The 21,025-nt window shown below is 33.3% G+C and overlaps 1 long non-coding RNA gene and 1 pseudogene across 1 annotated transcript; both read left to right on the forward strand.

Moving 5' to 3' along the window:
- The first annotated feature begins 47 nt into the window (after positions 1–47).
- On the forward strand, positions 48–14,251 carry LOC114761988 (uncharacterized). The gene is made up of 3 exons (XR_003742208.1): positions 48–58; positions 13,334–13,681; positions 14,172–14,251. It is a non-coding gene; the product is annotated as an uncharacterized LOC114761988 (long non-coding RNA).
- Positions 14,252–16,410: 2,159 nt separating this feature from the next.
- Positions 16,411–19,721, forward strand: LOC114762002 (flavonoid 3'-monooxygenase-like; annotated as a pseudogene).
- The last annotated feature ends 1,304 nt before the right edge of the window (positions 19,722–21,025 follow it).

Consider the following 21,025-nt stretch of genomic DNA (forward strand, 5'->3'; position numbering starts at 1 on the left):
GTATAGTAGACGTATGACCCTAATTGATGAATGTAGTGTCAAAAACACAGATTCTGAGGTCTGGAAAAATGTGGCTCGTCTATGGCCCCAAGTGAATCAATTTGTGTGTTGGGAAGTGGGAAATGGTGAGAAAATTAGATTTTGGAGGGACTATTGGGTTGATAAAGGAGTTAAACTAGAAGATGAATGTACAGTCTAGGTTGACAATATAAATCTGGATTGTAGAGTTAAGGATATGGTGGATAATAATGGATAATGGGACTATGCAAAGCTGGACATGTGTGTTTCGGAAAAAAGGAGGAACATCATACGTGCTGTACCACCTCCTAATGCTGATTATGCAGATGATGTAATTAGATGGGGGTCAGCATTATAGAACAAGTACAGTGTGGCTGACATGTACAACTTACTGAAAAAGGAGGATGGTGAGGTGGATGTGTTGTGGAGGAAGATTTGGCACTGGAAGGGGCCTAGAAGAGTTCAAGTGTTCCTGTGGGTGGCTAGTCACAACCGGTTGTTTATTGCAGAAAGGAGAAGCAGGCTAATGGGAGGTAATGCTTTATGTTACAAATGTAACGTGGAACCTGAAACTAGTATGCATGTTCTGTAGGATTGTACTTGTGCTAAAGAGCTATGGGGACAGTTAGGAGAGAGTAATTACAACTCAAGCTTTTACCTACTGAAGGATAAAGAGTGGTTCAGATGGTGTTTGAGCAATAAAGATGAGAGGAAGGTTGCTGAATTTGGAATTACTTGCTGGTTATTATGGAATTGGAGAAACAAAAGTTTATTTGAGAATGGTTTTGAAATGCCAAATGACAGAAGTGCTGTGGTTAGAAGATACCTAGCTAAAGTTAGAAATACTCTGTGCTACACTGATGGGCTTGTTGGTAAGAGATGTGAGAGGCTTATTCGATGGGAAGTCCTAGAGAATGGTTGGGTGAAATTAAACACGGATGGAGCTTCAAAGGGTGGGAATAGATTGGCTGGATGTGTTGTCTGTTAAGGGGGTGCAATGGGAAATGGATCAGGGGATTCTCAAAAAAACTAGGGTCTTGCTCGGCTATAAAGGCTGAAATATGGGCTGTGATATCTGGATTGCAGATGGCTTATAGGGCTAGGATCAAGCATTTGATTGTGGAATGTGACTCCCTAGTTGTTGTTAATATTCTAAATAGTATAATTGATGATTTTGATTGTAACTCTAGCTTACTGAAAATTGTAAAGGCTGAACTTGATAGATTTGTGAATGTTAGGATACAGCATGTATATAGGGAAGGCAATACTGTCGCAGATTGCCTTGCAAGCTATAGTCTTAAGATAGATGTGGAGGAGATGATTTTTGAAAGTCCTCCCCAAGTTGTAAGAAGGTTGTTATTTGCTGATTGGGTGGGTGTTGCTCTCCCAAGATCAGTGAGGATTCAATAATATTAGGCCTTAGAGCCCTGTACTATTCACCAAAAAAAATATGATCTATTGGACTGTTAAGTTTTATATCCAAATTCTATCATTTGCTTAAAATTTTGTATGGTCAAACTTTGCCCTCAAAAAGTCAACTTTTATCCTTTTCATGCCAAAACTTAACCAAATGAAACCACTACTGTTCCAATATGGTTCAGCCACATACTACATCATATAATAGGTCATTCTTCATAATTTACAACTCTTAAAGTCATCCATACACATGTCTATACATATTACAAAACTTGTCCATAAAGTTCTATACATAATTCTATAACATATTTCCTTTATGGAAATACCATCTCCTTGCCACTTAAAAGTTCTATTGGTAATGAGATATCATAGGAATCTCAATAGCAAAGGAATTATAATAATAATGTCAAACAAGCAAGGCAAGTTACAAACAAGTTCATAAACATTTATTCACATTTATGCCATGCAAGTATCAATCCAATCCATTCAAAATTAACATGTCCAAGCATATTGCCAAGGCACATAATGCAACCAATCACATGTCATCATCATCAAATAATTTCAAATATAACATGGCATATGTTTAAGGAATCATATTATGTAACAACCAAGCAAGTTAACATTGAAATTGTAAATTCCATTCTACCTCTTTTAATCCAAAGTTTCGGCCTCCTTGATCCCTTAATGTTTATCCTTATTCTCTTTCTTTGATTTTTTTACTTTAATTTTTATCTTTGTTTTGACAAGTCTCAAGGCTATTGCTACATAATTTTTCATACAGAATCCAAATGTCAAATCATATTTGACAAAATCATACTCCTTTTCCTCCAATTTGATTTAGCCGAATAGTATACTTTAGAATTCTAAAATTTTTATTTTTGATTCTAATAATTTCAAACACTTTTTCCTGGTGTATTCCCACATAAAAACATATTCTAAACTTATTAGAATCATCAAATTAAACTGAATCAATTTCTAACCCCATAAACACATAGTGGTTGAAACATTACAATAATTAGGGAACTTGGAGTTTCTTTCAAAACTCAATCTAAACATTAACCAAGCAAGCTATTCCAAACTCTAAATCATGGCTTCTATTCTTCCCTAGTCATTCTTCATCAATTCAAAAATTGGATAGCATGAACCTTAGGATTTTTGTCACTAAACTCCACTTGAAACAAGCTAGAAACATAGCCAAATTAAAGCTTTAACATACCTTGGTTAATCATTGGTTCTTGTTTTTTTGGCTTCAAACGTGCATGAAAATGGCTCCCAACTTAGTCTTTTTCTGGAGCAAAATCTCCCCCTTTCAAGTGCCAAAATAACCAAAATTTAAGGTGTAAGAGGGGGTATTTATAGACTTCAATTTGGCCTCCTCTTCCTTCAAAGTGTCCCTTAAAAATCTGCCATGTGGATAACTTGAGAAGCTGCAGAAATTTAGATTGTACAAGTGTCCCTTACGTTATAATGTTTTGGATAAAATCATGTGATATTTTGCATTATTTTATTCCATAACCATGTACACTGACCATGAAATTACTATTCATTCTTGGCCCAAAATAATAGCCAATGGGCTGGAAAAAGAAGGAAAGAGCATCACCTTACATCTCCAAACATTTTTTTACTCAATTTTGCCGTATCAGCTAAAATTTCTTTCTAATTTCTAATAATATTTTTAGACCTCTAAAAATTTATTTATCTCCATAAAAAATAATATTTTAATATATTAAGATTAACTGAATTTTTTTAGAATTTATCTGCACTTGTAACTATTTATTTTGAATTTTCTTCAAAATTAAGCTTTATCGATAAGATTTTAGTAATAAGTATTCTAAAATTAATCCTTTCACCTCCAGGGCTTACGAATAATTTTATAAACTCAAAAAAATCTTCAAATAATTTTCTCATATTTTTTTTAAAATTATTGAAGCCTCTATGTATTTAAAATAATTTTTTCGAGCTAATTTTTTCTACTGTTTTTCCCCAAAACTCTGTTTACAAAGAATTCTGTAATAAATTATTTTCATGCCATTTCCACTTTTAAGACCTCAAATACTATTCTAAAACCTCTAATTTACCTTTTTATCATTTTATAAGAATTTTTTGAAATTTTTCTCAAATTTTTCTATTTTGGCCTTCTTGGACTAATAGTTTTAAAAGTATCAATCCGAACAAGAGTTAGATCTTAACTCAAAAGTGATTCTGACTCTAAGTCTACTTTACTGTTTGACCCTCTATCTAATTTGTTATTCATCTTCCCATGGTTAAAATTGGCAAGATGTGACACAGCACATATAGCTTAATCAAGTTACGAATGGCAAAATTATAAGCTAAGTAGTTTAATTATGAAACATATGGCAAGGCATGATGTAAGTGGTGTGATGACAAATGATAATAATGGCATGTATAATTGACTATAATAATGTATGGGATAGTTTATGGATTGTTGGAATGATAACATGCAAGAAAAGAATTAATCATGCAAAATTATTGCGAGTTAAGAGGAAAATCTATCCGTAAACGAGCCATGAAATGGTGGCAGAATGAAAGGGAGGCAAATGAATGAATCTGCCCATTAGCACACATAAAGCCATATGCACCCTCAAGTCCTCTATGCCGATAGATGCGAGTAAAGTATCTGTTGTTCAAATAAGAAACATTGGCACATATATAAGTATAACATGAAATAAGAAAATGATATTATAACTTACAAAATATCCAACTACATGAAGACTATATCTAGCTCCTCAAAGTTAAGGAACTGAATGAAGTCCTTCTTGTTAATGGTGAAGTCGTATGTTACATCTGAACCTACAATTCCCAGCAGCATATTGAAAGTAAAAGGGTTCTCCATATTTTCTACTATAGAATGAAGAAGCGCCAAACTTCCATACATAACCCTAATGTGAGTAGGAAGAGGTTGAAGGGTAGGATCAATGCTCTTTCTCACCTTTTTCATCCCTTTCTTTATTGCTACTATTGACTTTCCAACAAGTTTATTTGGCCACAAAATGAAATTTCCTTTAGCTTGAGCTAATAGTTGAACCGCATCAATAGGGTTGGGCATTGGTATACCAGCTTATCCACTATGGACCTTATCCACTGTCATCCTCACTTGATGCTTTGGAACTTTCTTGCAGTGGATCGTTGTGCATAAGAATGCTTGACCATTAGCGACATGAAGAAATTAATCTTCAAGGTCCACATAGAGGGCACGCGGTAGTTCATTATCTTAGGCAAGGTCAGGGCTAAGGTCAAGGTCAGACATTGTTAGCTGTTACATCTGATTATTACTGCCCTTTCCACTTTTAATCATAGGTGAACCCTGAAACATAGAAAGAAATTACTTCAGGCACATTAAATAAGTTTAAATTGATGAAATGAACATTGAGAAGATTTAAGAAGATATGTGATTATTACTTGCAATGGTTCAAACAATTAGGATATTTGGAATCCGATTGTGCCCATCATCATCATAGCTTGTTGAAACTTGACATCGAACTCCTCACGCATCTTTTACATCTCTGCCTTGTGCTCTTGACTGAGATGAGCTTGAACTCTCTCTGTTTCTTCTTGTAATCGCTAGTCAAGCTCCTCTTTAGATACCATGTCAACGAAGGATAATCCAGTGCTTCTTCGTGAACTAAAGCCACAAAACTATTTGATGCCAATCCCTTTAGGGACCCCTTTAACTCTACCGGGATCCGTCCATGAGGAATAAATGTACCTTAGGATAATTGCTACTCAAGTGTATCATGTAATATTAAAGCAACAAATTTAATTTAAGATAATTAAAAAAAGCAGTTAATGAAGAATAATACAATGATATTACTTACAATCCTCTCAACAATAGTAGCTGTCTCTAGAGTGATATATTGACTCTTTTTAACCCTCACCACGTTTCATTTTTCTTGGTGAGAAGGATGCTGGATAGGTGAAATGGCTCCAGTAGAGTCTAAAGCAGCAACTATCTGTGCAGCCTGCAACCACTCCTCTATCATACTTCTTTCCAACCTGTTATACCCTCCACAAGACATGGTATGTGGGTACACATTTAGCTTAGATATTTGCTTATTCTTCCTACTCAGTGCCTATAACAATTAAAAAAAAATTCAATAAAGTTAGTTTTGCTAAATAAAATATAACTTTATTAATAACGAAGTTTGAAGAAATCAAACCTAAAATGCAGGGTCCTCTTGTTGCTTCACAAACCTCTCCTATGCCTTGTCATTAATAAAAGAGTATTGATCCTTAAGATGCTCATCTTTGTGTTTTTCACAAAGATACTCCCTTGTAAGCATGAATTTAAAATTTCTCCATCGTTCATCAAGTTGCTTCAACACATGATATTTCATCTTCTCTGTTACAGGAATATTAAATGTGAGCTGCAATACAATATAATAGAGTTAGAAGTAAACAATCAATTATAGTTGAAACAAATAAAGAAAAGAATTCGTAATGTACCAAAATATCCTCCCCAAACTTGTTCTTTACTTCTTCCTCTATTATCCTCCAATTAGAAATGTTAATCCCAATCTTACTGTGTTCTAGATAACCCACATAACTATTAAACTGAGTCTTTTCAGGACCTACAGCCTTCAAATCATCATCAAACTCTACTGTAATCCTCGTGAGTTGAGTGGTCTCATCACACAAAGCCAACTTCTTCATATGGGTCAGCTTTCTACCCTTTTTCTTGCTAGTAAAAGAGTTGTTGTTGCCAAAACCCTGTTGACCGGTGATGACGACCTTTGTCGTTTACCTTGGGGTTCTCAATTAAAAATAAATCCAAGTTATGCAATATAGTGCAAACTCATGTCGTTTCACTTTTAGGAGCCTTTATTGATGACCTAAGCTAGACTAAATGTCATGTAATGCAATGAAATAGGGTTTTGGGCTTTAAGATTAAATTGAAATGTAACAAAACTATATGCAATGAAAACACACCTAAGCTACTATATTTTTGGTGTTTTTGGATAATGACGATGGAATGGAAATGAATGATAGGAAATCTCTTGAGAATGGTTTTAATGGCAATCATAGTTCACTTAAGATATTGGGAGTTTCACAGGTCCATTAGGTTTTCTTAATAACAAACTCAATAACTTATTGAGTCCAATGTTTAAATCAATAAACTTCATTAACAAAAAATTGTTAAGCTCCCCTAATATGCAATTTAAGAATGATTAATGCAATTGGTTCAATATAACCCACAATCAACTCAGTATCAATACACAACCATGCAAGATGAGAGAGAATCAAGAGAATTACAAAGAAACATATATGTGACTACATATATTTAAGCATAAAATTCTACATTAACCAATCCAACTACAAATGTAATCATTAACCAATAATTACAGTTAACAATCCCAAGTTCCTAACTAACAATTTACAACTCCTAGACCTAGAAATCCATAAATCATAGCTAAAAATTGCAAACTGAAACTAAACTACCCTTTGAAGTTTGAAAACTCATGCCTCTCCACCATTCTTCAAGATTTTATAAACCCTAGCCCTCTGTAGCTTCAAGAAAAGCTTCAACTAAAGTGAATCTGTCAACCATGGTAGCTGGGAGTGGAAGGAAATGAGATGGAGTGAAGAAAAGGTAAAGGAAATGGATGGGAAAGAAGAGGTGGAGAGGTAAGAAGATGAGAGAATAGAGGTGTTGGATATAATAGAATGGAGTTATATTTTGAAAATAAGGTTTCTTAGGGTTTAAAAGGGTCAATATGGGTCGGATCATATGACTAGAGGGTCCATTTTGCATTCTAGATCCAAATCTGACGTTACTAATACGAGAGAGTTTGCCGCGGTGAACTATTCTAGAAAGGAATTTTAGTGAGATTTTGAGAGTTTGCCGCGGCAAATTAAAAAGTTTACCCCGGGGAACTATTTCAGAATAGTCACTGATGCACATTTTCAGACTTTTTGCCACAACACAGCATTTTCTTGGTCCCAACCAACTATTCCAGATTCAATATTTTGACTTCTCATGTTGTGTAATGCTTTGGTCTTCAATCTTGGCTCTAATTCTCAAATGTCCTATAATGAAAAGCAACAATTTGAAGCATCAATTGTCCTAGAAATCAATTGAATACAATTAATAACCAATTATGACAATTTTACCCTCAAAAAGACACTAACTCAAAACAAGGACTCTTAGTCTAAATTAAGCACAATTATCATCAAAAGAAGCCAAAATCTATGATAAAAACCCTTAAAATGATATGAAATAACATAGAATAATTGGGTTCAATCAACTGGATCCGTCCATTTCTTGTTCAAAAAACAACCAATAAATATAAGAATAAGAAACATCAAGTAAATTTAACAAGAAGCACCACATTATGAATAAATGATAAATATCAAATAATTTATTTAGGCCTTACAAGGATTATCCTCCCAAATTCCTTCACAATGATTATTCCTAACAGCGTATTCATCATTTACTAAATCTAATTTAGTTGGGTCGAGTAGCTATAAAAGAGGAGGTTTCGTCAAGATTGAACTCTGAGTCATTGTTATCTCTACCAACTTCTTGCCTCTTACCTTGGAACACAATAAACAATTTTTTCTATGCTAGATCGATGACATAAAAGACTTGTTTTGCTTGACTTGTTAAAACAAATAGCTCATCTCTATATCCAACCCTCTTAAGATCAACTAAAACAAATCCAAATTCTTTATCTACTTGCACAGCATTACTATTAACCCACTTACATTTGAAGACAGGAACTTTAAACTTAGTATAGCTAACCTCCCCTGTCTCTTTTATTACTCCATAACAGGACATTGATGCTAACATTTGGTTTTTATCTTTTAAGCTAGCAAAATACATAGCATTGGCTACTACCATCACTAGCAACTAGAAGTAATTATGGCATCAACACGTGACAATCATGAGATTTCATCCCCGTTATCTTCAAATATTACATTAAAACAAGCTTCCTCAAATTAGAAGAATAACCTTATGACACCTTAATGCTATTTAAAAAACCACAAAAACTTGTTTTCTCTTCCTTTGATAATGTGTGCACAGCTAGATATAAATAAGCTCTCTTACCCTCTCTTTCTTGTGGGTGGAGGAGTTTTCTTATTCCAATTTTGACTAAGTCCTGTCTTGCATTGATTCCATCATTAATCTTTCCACTTATGTGCAAAAAAGTACCAACAAGGCTCTCACACACATTTTTCTCTATATGCATCACATCTAGACTATACCTCACATCAAAACTTTGCCAATATGGAAGATAAAAAAGATCGATCTTTTTTTCTATATATTCCTCTTACTAGCAGTCTTCTTCTTCTTCTTTTTTGTTTTACCGAAGATCACATTAACTCCTTCTACCTGTTGATAAACATCTTCTCCAATTAATAGTATTGGAGCCATTTAATACTCTTGTAAGTCGTTAAATGTCTTCTTCAACCTACAGTAAGGGTGGTGTTGACTAAGAAACCTTTTGTGACCAAAGTAGACCATCTTCCTTTTATGTTTGAGTTGCATGTAGTAAGTTCCTTTTTCACATATCGGACATACTTTATGTCCCTTAACACTATATTCTGACAAATTTTCATAAGCCGGAAAGTCATTTATCGTGGTGAATATCATGGCACATAAATTGAAGGTCTCTTGTTTAGATGCATCAAACATGTCAACACCTTCCTCTCATAATTTCTTCAAGTCCTCAATCAAAGGTGCCAAATACACATTGATATCATTTCCTAGCTGTTTTAGCCCCGAGATCGTCAAAGATAATATGATATACTTTCTTTTTATACACAATCAAGAAGGCAAGTTGTAAATTATTAGGCGAACTGGCCAAGCATTATGTGTGTTACTAAGATTACCATATAGATTAATTCCATCCGTATAGAGTCCTAACCAAAGATTTCTTGGCTCACTACCGAATTAAGAAAATTTTTAATCTATTGCTTTCCACTAAGGAGAATCTGTGGGGTGACAAAGTTTTCTATCAGATATTTTCTTATTGGAATGCCATCTCAAGTTCTTTGCTTTTGTGACATTAGCAAATAAATACTTAAACCGTGGTATTATTGGAAGATACTACAATACCTTCAAAGGAGGACCTTTGGTCATCTCATTATAATCACCACCGCCTTTCTTGACTTTGTATCTTGAAGTGCCACATTTAGGGCACTTATTCAATCCTTCATACTCATTTCTGAATAATATGTAGTCATTAGGGCACGTATGTATCTTCTCATATTCCAAACCCATTGGACATAAAATTTTCTTTGCCTCATACATTCCTTGGGAAGCGAACTCCCTTTTGAAAGAATATCACTCAATAGTTCGAGCAATTTTGTGCAACTAGCATCGGTCCAACCATTTTTTGCCTTCAAGGTCATCAATTTCAACACAGTTGTCAACTTGTGTAATCATCTTTACACCCTACGCATCTCTGCACCACTACATAAGCTTTCACATGTGGGAGAAAACTGTGCAAAGGACTCAGACCTTATTTCATAAAAGCATATCCAAAATTCTATTACCAAAGTCATCATTCACAACCTTCTCCTTTCCAGACAGTGTAGTCTTTCTAATTTCGCCATGTCATATCCAATTTGTATACCTTAAATTTATCCAATCACAGATAACATGCTCTCTTATCTCAAAATATTCCACTGACTATTGTTTAAGCATTTAACACAAGGATAACAATACAAGCCATCTCTTTTACTAGGGGTATTTCTTTAAGCAAATTCAAGAAATCTTTCAACCCCATCCTCATATTCTTTGCTAATTCGCTTAGCTTTCATCCAATTACAATCCATTGTTCTACAAAGTTAATGAGCATAGTTGTACTATCAAGCTCAATTCTAACTGCTTAATTCAAATATTCAAATAAATAAAATAATTAAGTGTTAGTCAATAAATTAAAATTGACTAACACTTAATTACAAATTAAAGGGAATATCTTTTTTATTTTATAAAAATTTCAACAAAATTTTCCCTTAAATATAACAAATCCCAAATTATTTAAACAATGGACAAATCAATCAATCAACAGTAAACAAATACAAGATAAATTTGAAGAACTATAACTAACAAAACAAAAGTAACAATTCAATCTCAAACCAATTCAATGAATAAAGATTCTTAAAGCTAAAACTTCTGAATCCAAAACGAGAACACAAATGATATCCATTTCTCATGAAAGTTTAAACAACACTTTATCATCAAATGAAAAAAAAAATTGGCCAAAACACTTAACAAATTATTTATTGGTAAATTCTCAAGTTTATTACAAAAATTTGACAAAAATTCAAAATAAAATAACAAAAAATTATTAAAAAAATTAAAAACTTAATAACTAATCGACTTTAAACATTTGAACATATTTCTAATACCGTGTATAGGAAGTAATTGAGGTTTTCTAACTTCAAATGTCACCAACCAACCCCTCAAGCATATAAGAAACGCAAAATAAACAATGCAAGATATCCAAAATGTAAAACCAATCAAACCATTTGAAATACAACATATTTCTATTATCAAAACATCCAAGACACTAAGAAAAAATAAAAAGAATAAAAGAAGAGGAAATTAACTCAATAAAGACAACTAAAACGCGAGAAGAGGCAACAGTGGGTGGCGAAAGACAGTGAAAAACAACCACGAGTAAAATGGAGGACCAAAAACAGCAGGAAACAATGGGGATTTGCCTGTATTGTAGTTTCGGTGGTGGAACAAAGGGGGACCACAGCGCACTAACTGTGAAACTATGAAACTGTGAAAAATAGAACTAGTGATAGGGTTATGTTTAAAACTTTCCACGGTGATTATTAAGATAACCGCCGTGGAAAGTACTTTTAACGACAGTTAAACATTTTATGGGCGGTTATTTGGAAAGTACTTTTAATAGTGGTTATTTGGAAAATACTTTTAATGGTGAGTAAAATGTTTAACCACTGTTAAAAGTACTTTTCACGGCAGTTATCTTAATAACCATCATGAAAAGTTAACAGTCATACTATTTATTTACAAGAATACCACCGTCTTTTTTTTCACGGTGTTTTTCATTTTAACAGCCATTGTTTCTCGACGTTATACGTCTTTTTTGTAGTAGTGAATCAGTGGTCATGGCAGGATGTGATCCTACCCCTTTAAGGCTATATGACCACACTGCCACTAAAACTTCTTAATCATATGGTACAATATATTACATAAGATAACTTCTAAGTTTTAAGATATGTGTGTGTGTGAAATAACTTTTTCACTACTTTAATTGTTGTTGTTATTTCACAAAATGAAAAATATTATTTGTTAAATCAAAGTTGTCATTCATCTGGTCTTGAGAATTCATTAATACTTTTGACTTGAGAAACTGAATTTTTGTAAAACCGATTTACTCTTTTAGTTTTTACACTACTGTCATCTCATAAAGTGAAAGTTGTATCTATTAAACAAAAATTGTTAATTTTTGTGAAATTAGTTCTCATTCTCTCATTAGTTATTGTTGTCATTTCATAAACTTGAAAGTTTTTTACATGCCCACAAGATTTTTTTACGCACAAGAGTTTTTCTCAGTAAATCATATATATTATAGTGGTGGTCTAAAAAGAAATTTTAATTGCATCACATTTACGGAATCACTCACAACCTGAAAAAAGGGAAGAGAAACTCAAATGGAAGAAATATTCAACATTCAACTCATAATCATTATTTTCCTTAAATTAAAGATAAAACATTTTAGAATTCTAAAACTAAATGCAAATAACAATTAATAATAAAAGATAAGAACCAAATCAAAATCAAATATCCCTATCAATGCTAAATGCCCGAAATGTCTGAAAATCCTAATTAATCATCATTTCATATTTCATTAGAGGTATATATACATTCCAAAAGTCTCACACTCTTGCAGGTCCATCATATCTACCCGACTCAAAAAGATAAATCTTGTATTCTACTCATTATCTTTGGCTCCAACCCACAGTCTCACTTTTTTTGCTCAGACTAGTTCCCAAATAAAACATTAACTCTTGGGGGGGGGGGGCAGGGGATGCCAATTCAGTAAAGCACATGAATTAACGAAAGGTGATGAACATGAATATCAGTATCTTCTTTTTTCTCTTTTTCTTTTTTTGGTGATGCATGAACATCAGTATTTGATCATTTGTGGTGCATGCATGGTGCAAGTGGGCGCGCAACCACATTTTCGTCCTTTTAGAGACAGCTTTCAATTCGTCTGCTTCCGACCAATTCCATGTAATATCTGTCAGTTTCTGGACGGTATCAACGGACACAATCACGCATCATCCCATCCATTTATAAGACAAATCGACTTGCCCCTTTATTCTTTTTTTTTTTTTTCACAAAATGCTCTCGAACCTGTCTCCAGAAAATCTCGAGATAGATTACGTACCTAATTATTAGTTTGATGGATTTTGATACACATTGTTGAATGCTACTTTAAAACTTTGAAGATGGTAAGGATGAAATCAAATACTTCTCTAGTCCTTAATATAGGACACAATTGTTAAGTTAATTTTAGTCTTAAATATGAGACATTCTCATATTTATCAGTTTTTCCTAAATTACCCTCATAGATACTCCCTCAATCATAATCAAGCAAGTGAAGGAGGGGGGATATTAATAAAGATAATTATGATGTTTTAGAAAAAACATGTCATATGTTTTATAATTAATTAATTTATCTAACTTTCTTAATATAATCAAATTAGTTAAATAGATCTTATATTAAAGACCGGAGGAGTACTAAAATTTAGAGATTAAAACAAATATCTTGAGGGAAACTGTGTCTTCACTCGCGTATTTAGACACACACACATTATATATTTATTCTGATTAAATTATTTAAAAAATAATTTTAATTAATTGCATCTCGTGCACCGAATCTCTCACAACCAGTAAAACAAAGCAGACTAGGATGATATAAACCAGTTTGATACTTTCACAGTTGTGTTTCTTGCTTTCTGGGGAATTTTCACAATTTCTTGGTATGCATGAATCTACTTTATCAGACACGACCATTGCAAAACACCTCCAGGTCCACCAGGCCTCCCCTTGATCGGCAATCTACTCCCCCTCAATTTTGAGCTTCCCAAATACTCACCACTTTGGCTCAAACCTACGGTCCCATCTTCTCGCTTCGACTCGGAACCGAACATGGCATCGTCGTGTCCTCCCCTTCAATGGCTCATCAAGTGCTTAGAGACCATGACATCATTTTCGCCAACCGTGACGTTCCAATCGCTGGTAGGGTCGCGACCTATGGCGGATGCGACGTAGCGTTTTCGCCTTGTGGATTAAAATTTTTCCCAAATCAGCTTTTTACTAATATAATTCAACTTTAAATATTTTAAAGCTAATCTCTGCGTTTCCAGGGGCTAGGAACAATTTTAAAATTCATAATAACCTCTCAAATAATTTTTTATATTTTTTATAAATTATTGAGGCTTCATATATTTTATATAATTCAATTCGGCCAATTTTTTCTTAATTAGCCAAAATTTCATGGAATTACAAAAAATTCCAAAATAAATTATTTTCATGCTATTTTCATCTTTTAGGCCTCAAACACTATTCTAGACCCTTTATTATATTTTAAAAATGACAGTCCGATTCCTGGTCAGGTTTCAATTTAAAAGTTATTCTCTATCTATCTACTATGCTATTTGGCCCTCAGTCTATTATATATTCCCTATTTTCAAGATTAAAATTAATAAGACGTGACACAAAACTCAAGGATGGAGATGGTAGAAATGGATGGGTAGCGGCGGGAGAAGGATGGGTCAAGGTCAATGTTGACGGTGATCGAAGCAAGCTATTTAGGGGGGGCGGCGTGCGGAGGAGTCTTCAGGGACCATCAAGGTCACATTCTTCGTGTGTTCATGATAAACGCTGGGATGATAAGTAGCGCCATGGCAGAATTATGGGTCATCACTTGCTGGCTGAAGATTGCATGGGATTATGGATTTCGACGACTGGTACTAGTAAGAAATTGTCAGGAGGCTGTGGATTGGATCAAAACGGGCGCGCGGATTCTAAATGACAATGAGCCCGTTTTAAGAGAGATCTCCCTCTTTTGAGCAGAGAATGGACTGCGATTGTGAAAACCTACAAAAGAGAGTCTAATATGGTTGCTGGTATCCTAGCTAAGAAGGCCCTCCAGGTGGCTCCTGGATTGGTCTCCTTTGAGTCCCCCGTGGAGGACATCCGACCAGTGCTCAAGAAGGAATCTAGATCTTATGTCTAATTTTGTGTAGTTCTTTGTTGCGTATAAAAAAAAAAAAACAAAGAAAGAAATAATTATTTCACTACTTTAGTTGTTGTTGTCATTTTAGAAAATGAAAATTGTTATTTGTTAAATCAAAGTTGAGAATTCATTAACACTTTTGAATTAAGATGCTGAATTTTTGTAAAACTGACTATCATGTTTTTAGTTTTGACACTGTTGTTGTCATCTCATGAAGGGAAAGTTCTATCTATTGAACAAAAATTGTTAATTTTTGTGAAATTATTAGTTCTCTCTCTCTCTCATTAGTTATTTTTACCATTTCATAAACTGAGTTGTTTACCCAAAAGATTTTTTCTGAGTAAATCAAATATGATATATTGGTGGTCTAACAAGAAATTTTAATTGCATCACATTTACGGAATCTCACAACCTGTAAAACAAATTAAGACTAGGATGATAGACAATGATGTGAAGGGGCTAATCTAAACCTCAGCTTTCTTATGTGCCAAAAAAACAAAAAACAAAAAAACCCACCTTTCTTATAAAGTCCTTTTGGCTATTCTTCTGGCTTTAGGAATCTAAATATTAATAATGATATATCTCCCAGCTTTCATTCATGATCTGATGTATTCCATATATCCGTTTGATGCTTTCACAGCTGTTTTTGCAGTTTCTTGTTATGCATGGGTCTAAAATTATTTTCCTAAAATTAAAGAGAAAACATTCTAGAACTCTCAAATTAAATGCAAATAACAATTGATAATAAAAGGTAACAATCAAATTAGAACCATATATCAAAATGCATGAAATATCTTAAAATCCCAATTAATCATCATTTCATATTTCATCACATGTATATATTCCAAAAGTCTCACTCTTGCAGGTCCACCATATCTACCCCACTCATATTGGAAAATCTTGCATTCTACTTCTCGTACGTCTTTGGCTCCGACCCACGTTCTCATCTTTTTGCTCAGACTAGCTCCCAAATAAAGCATTAACTCTTTCGGGAAAAAGATGCCAATTCAGTAAAGTATATGAAACGACAAAGGTGATGAACATCAGCATTTCATTATTTGTGCGGTGCATGCATGTGCAAGTTGTTGTTTTAGTAACAGCTTTCAATTCGTCTTCTTCTAATTAACATTTCTGGAAATGCCGACCAATTCCATTCAATACCTGTCACAATAGTGGGCCAAGAAATATTGAATGGTGACGTAGGCGGGGGTTTCCGAGGAATACAAATAACCTCGGGTTTTTTTCAGATTTTCTGGACGGTATCAATGTCCACAATAACGCGTTATCCTGTCCATTCTATGAGACAAATCGACTTAGCTTGTCCCTTTATTTTCTTTTGTTTTTTTTTTTTCACAAAATGCTCTCGAACTTGTCTCCATAAAATGTCAAGATAGATTATGCACCTAATTATTAGTTTGATGGATTTTGATACACATTGTTGAATGCTGCTTTAAAACTCTGAAGGTGGTAAGCATTAAATCAAATACTAAAATTTAGAGATGAAGAAAAAATATCTCAAGGGAAACTGTGTCTTCACTCGCCTATTTAGACGTGCACGCATTGTATATTTATTCTGATTCAATTATTTTTAAAAAGAATTTTAATTAATTGCATCTCGTGCACGGAATCTCTCACAACCAGTAAAACAAAGCAGACTAGGATGATGAAAGACGATAAACTAGGTCGTTGGAAGGTAGCTAGGGCTTATCCTTCTATATATGAAGCTCTTTTGGTTATCCTTCTTGCTTCAGAAATCTAAATATTAAGAATGATATCTCTACCAGCTTTCACTCAAAATCTGATGGATTCCATAAACCAGTTTGATACTTTCACAGTTGTGTTTCTTGCTTTCTGGGGAATTTTCACAATTTCTTGGTATGCATGGATCTGCTTTATCAAACACGGCGATCGCAACACACCTCCAGGTCCACCAGGTCCACCAGGTCCACCAAGGCTCCCTTTGATCGGCAATCTTCTATCCCTCGATTTTGAGCTTCACAAATACTTCGCCACTTTAGCTCAAACCTACGGTCCCGTCTTCTCGCTCCGACTCGGAACCAAACATTGCGTCGTCGTGTCCTCCCCTTCAGTGGCTCATCAAGTGCTTAGAGACCATGACATCATTTTCGCCAACCGTGACGTTCCAATCGCCGGTAGGGTCGTGACCTACGGCGGATGCGACGTAGCGTTTTCCCCTTATGGATCTGAGTGGCGAATGTTGAGAAAAGTGCTTCTGCAATGGATATTAAGAAGCACCGCCTTGGGTTCCGTCCATATGCTCGTCGCAATCAAGAAATACGAAAAACCGTGGGCTATCTCTACAGTCGGGTCGGGTTGCCGGTGGATATTGGGGAGCAAATGTTTGTGATGGTATTGAACATGAACACAACTAGTATTTGGGGCGGGACAGTGGAAGGGGATGAAAGCACTGTAATGGGAGGGGAATTCAGAGAATTGATGACCCAAGTGATGCAGCTAGTTGGGAAGCCTAACGTGTCAGACTTCTTTCCTTGGCTGGCTTGGCTTGATTTGCAAGGTGTGGAGAAACATATGCGTTTGTTGGTTCGACGGTTTGATCAGATTTTCGAGAAGATGATCGAGCAGAGACAGAAGGTCATGAAGACGAATAAGGAAACTGGAAGCGAAGGAGAAGAAAGTAAGGATTTCTTGGACTTCTTGTTGAAAATGAAGGATGAACCGGATTCTAATAAGACGCCACTTACCATTAACAACGTTAAAGCCCTCCTCGTGGTATCTCTCTTTCAACCTTCAATTTTTTTTAAAAGTAAAATACATTCGCTCCGTTTTTTTTCATTTTTTTGCCAACTGCTCCTTTAATTTTATATGGGGTTTCAATTTTGTCACTTAATTTTAAAAATTATATTTTCTGTAATTTAATCCCAAAATTTTTGGGCTTAAATAATATTTTTTTGTAACGATTATAGTTGTTTTGAAAATTTAATTTAATTTGTTAGTATCTAAGAATGATTTATCAACATTAAATATCACAATATCATTATGTTTTGTTAATTATTTTATGATTAAGGGACTAAAAATATACTTTTTAAATTTATGCCAAATTGAAACCCCATGGTAAGTTAAAAAATTAAATATGTACTTTAGCATTAAACAAATATAACTTATTTATTCAAACAATATAGATTATTTTCAATACACACGCATGCATATCACTTTATTATTAATTTTACTGAACAAGACATATTTTTCATTTTTTGGGAAAAATTAATTCATAACTCTTTATAATTTTATGTAATTTTAATTAAGTTTTTGTAATTTTCTTTTCTTTTTATTATGTCCCTACAATTTTCGAAATTATAGGTATTAGTCTCTATGGTCACAATTTATTGATTTATAACGAAAAATGTTCGTAGCTGATAATATGGCTGACACTTAGTATATACCCGGTAGACGGTAGTTGATAATTATTAGACAAATATTAAAACTAAAATTCTAAATAAAATTAAAATCATTTAGATTACAGATTAGATATATACTAGTAGATGGTTATTAGTGTTTCCCAAAAAAAAAAAAAGGATGGTTATTAGTACATTTTTTTTATTTTTACGTTAATAATGAGTATATTGTATTTCATCATTTTGGAAAAAAAAATCGTTTTTGTTGTCTATTTTATGTCAATTTACATGCCACTTAATCAGCATTTATATAAGCTCTAATTAAAATATAATTAGAAACCAATAGGTATGATTCAAAAAATTATAAGCAAACAATACAAATTACTACCGGGTGTGATTAAAAATTAAAAAAAAATGAAACTAAGAGGACTAACGAATTTGTATTTAAAAAAAAGACTAATGAATTAAATTTTCCTTTTCTTCTCTGCATAACTCTTTTTGAAAGATTTACTAATTAAGTAATACTAATAAAATTCATATAAAATTATGAAAGAATTTCTATAAAGTCTCGATGAAGGAACATAATTATTAAGAAGTCTTAATAATAACACAACAGTTTATACTAACAAGTTTCAAGATAAAAAATGATGACTTCTTTCACCCAAAAAAAAAAATGATAACTTCACTTATCATTACAATTTTTGGATGACTTTTTTTTTTCTTGAAACTTCACAGTAATTCTTCCTAAAATTATCGGTTACTAATATTTATTAATTACTTTACTATGAACAGAATATGGTGATAGGTGGAACCGACACATCCTCTAATACAATCGAGTTTGCAATGGCCCATATGATGAGCAAACCAGAGGTGATGAGAAGAGTTCAAGAAGAATTGGATAACGTAGTGGGAAAGAACAACATGGTTCAAGAGTCACATATTCATAATCTACCTTACTTGCATGCTGTCATGAAAGAAACTTTAAGGTTACACCCTATTGTTCCACTATTACTTCCTCATAGTCCAAGTGAAAGCACCGTTGTAGGAAACTACACAATCCCAAAAGGCTCTCGTGTGCTTGTGAACATGTGGGCAATACACAGAGACCCTTCGATTTGGCACAGTCCTCTTCAGTTTGATCCTACAAGGTTCTTAAGTGATGCTCAATGTGATTACAAAGGAAATGACTTCAATTATTTACCATTTGGATCTGGAAGAAGAATATGTCCAGGAATGGCTATGGCAGAAAGAACCTTTCTGTATTGCGTTGCAACACTGATGCATTTATTTGAGTGGAAAGTGCTTGAAGGGCAGAAGCTGGACATGTCTGAGAACTTTGGTATCACACTGAAAAAGAAAACGCCTTTGGTTGCCATTCCAACGCCACGGTTATCCAACCTAGCTCTTTATGATGAGTAGAATGCATACATGTATATGTTGCAATGGTGATGCACTAATTATGTTGTAATATAACCACTTAGGACATCAGTTAACTGATGTTGTAATAGTTATATTTTGCTACTGTTATTACTACTATACAGTCTATATGTAGTAGCAAAGATTGCATTTTTAACTGACGCCAAATATAGTATTTTACACTAGTGATTATATACTCTGCTGATTAAATAAGCTACTAGAACTGGAAATAAAATCATATTAATTTCCCTGTCTTTTTTAAATATTATTGCAAGCAAGTTTTTAAGAATAAAAATCTTTATCATTTTCAAGCTGATGATGCTCTTAAAATTTCTTTTATGAGTTGAAAACTAGAATTAATCATCATCCAAATAAAAAATAGATCATTCATTGTTTGTATGGCAAGTGCATGACTCGTGACAAGTAATCAAATGATAAGAAAAATATTATTCTCACAGAGATTTGGTTTCAAAACCCAGTCAAACATTGATTATCACATTTTTGCTTAATTTGAGTGACAGACTAAAGGGAAACTAATTTTCAAAATTAGAAATTAATGAAAAAATAATTCTTCAACTCCAAGGATAAAAAGGGACATAGGATTATTTATCTTATTTGTGTTTCACAAAACCTAATTAATATTTCAATTAGAAATCAATCCAATGAAATTATGTGCTTGTCAAAGGTTCAAAAACATTTTATTAAACTTTCTCAAATCAAAACCAAATGCATATTTCCATTAAAATGCACAATCTCTTCCTACATATAATGAAAATTAACTTAAACATCAACCTTTATGAGACAACGTAAGGTTAATAAATATATCTCTATTTTACTAACAAACTATCCATTTAACAATTAAACTTTAAGTCAAGCACAATTTTATTCAAGTTCTACACCTTAATTATCTTCTCTCAAGTATAATCAAAGTGAACGAATCAATCTAAATGGTCTCCTAACATTCAAATGCATTAAGCAAAAGGATAAAATCAACACAAATTCCACTAATTAACTATTAAAAGAGGAGTAACTAAGGGTCTATTTGTTTCTGCGTTTTGTTTTCTTTTTCCAAAACAGTTCTATAAATTTTTTTAAAACAACTTTTGGAAACAAGAAATTAAAAAAAAATCTGCTTGAATAATTGTTGTAAAAAATTATATTTGAAAATAAATATACTGAGACAGAAGGGACAAGCTAAGGATGAGAGCTAAAGTCTTTAAACGGAGAATAAGTCAATGAGCGGAAAAGAAAGGGTTTTCAATTTTTTCAAACCAAAAACAAGAAAACAACTAAAAATTGTTTTTTAAGTTGTTATCTATATCTTTTTGTTTTTCAAATAGACAACTAAAAAAATTTCCAAACAAGCTTTTTGGTTTTGAAAAACAAAAAAGTGTTTTCAAAATAAGAGAACAAAGAAGGCCCAAGTCTTAATCCATACAAATATTCAAAATAATCCTAGAATAGAAGCATAGCTACACATATTTAGAAAACAACCATAACTACAAGCAATAGCTACAACCATATCAAAAAAAAAGAGGAGAAAGGAGACCATAA

Source organism: Neltuma alba, unplaced genomic scaffold (genome assembly GCF_004799145.2).
Source record: "Neltuma alba isolate B1F8T4 unplaced genomic scaffold, ASM479914v2 tig00011161_pilon, whole genome shotgun sequence".
Classification (NCBI taxonomy): Eukaryota; Viridiplantae; Streptophyta; class Magnoliopsida; order Fabales; family Fabaceae; genus Neltuma; species Neltuma alba.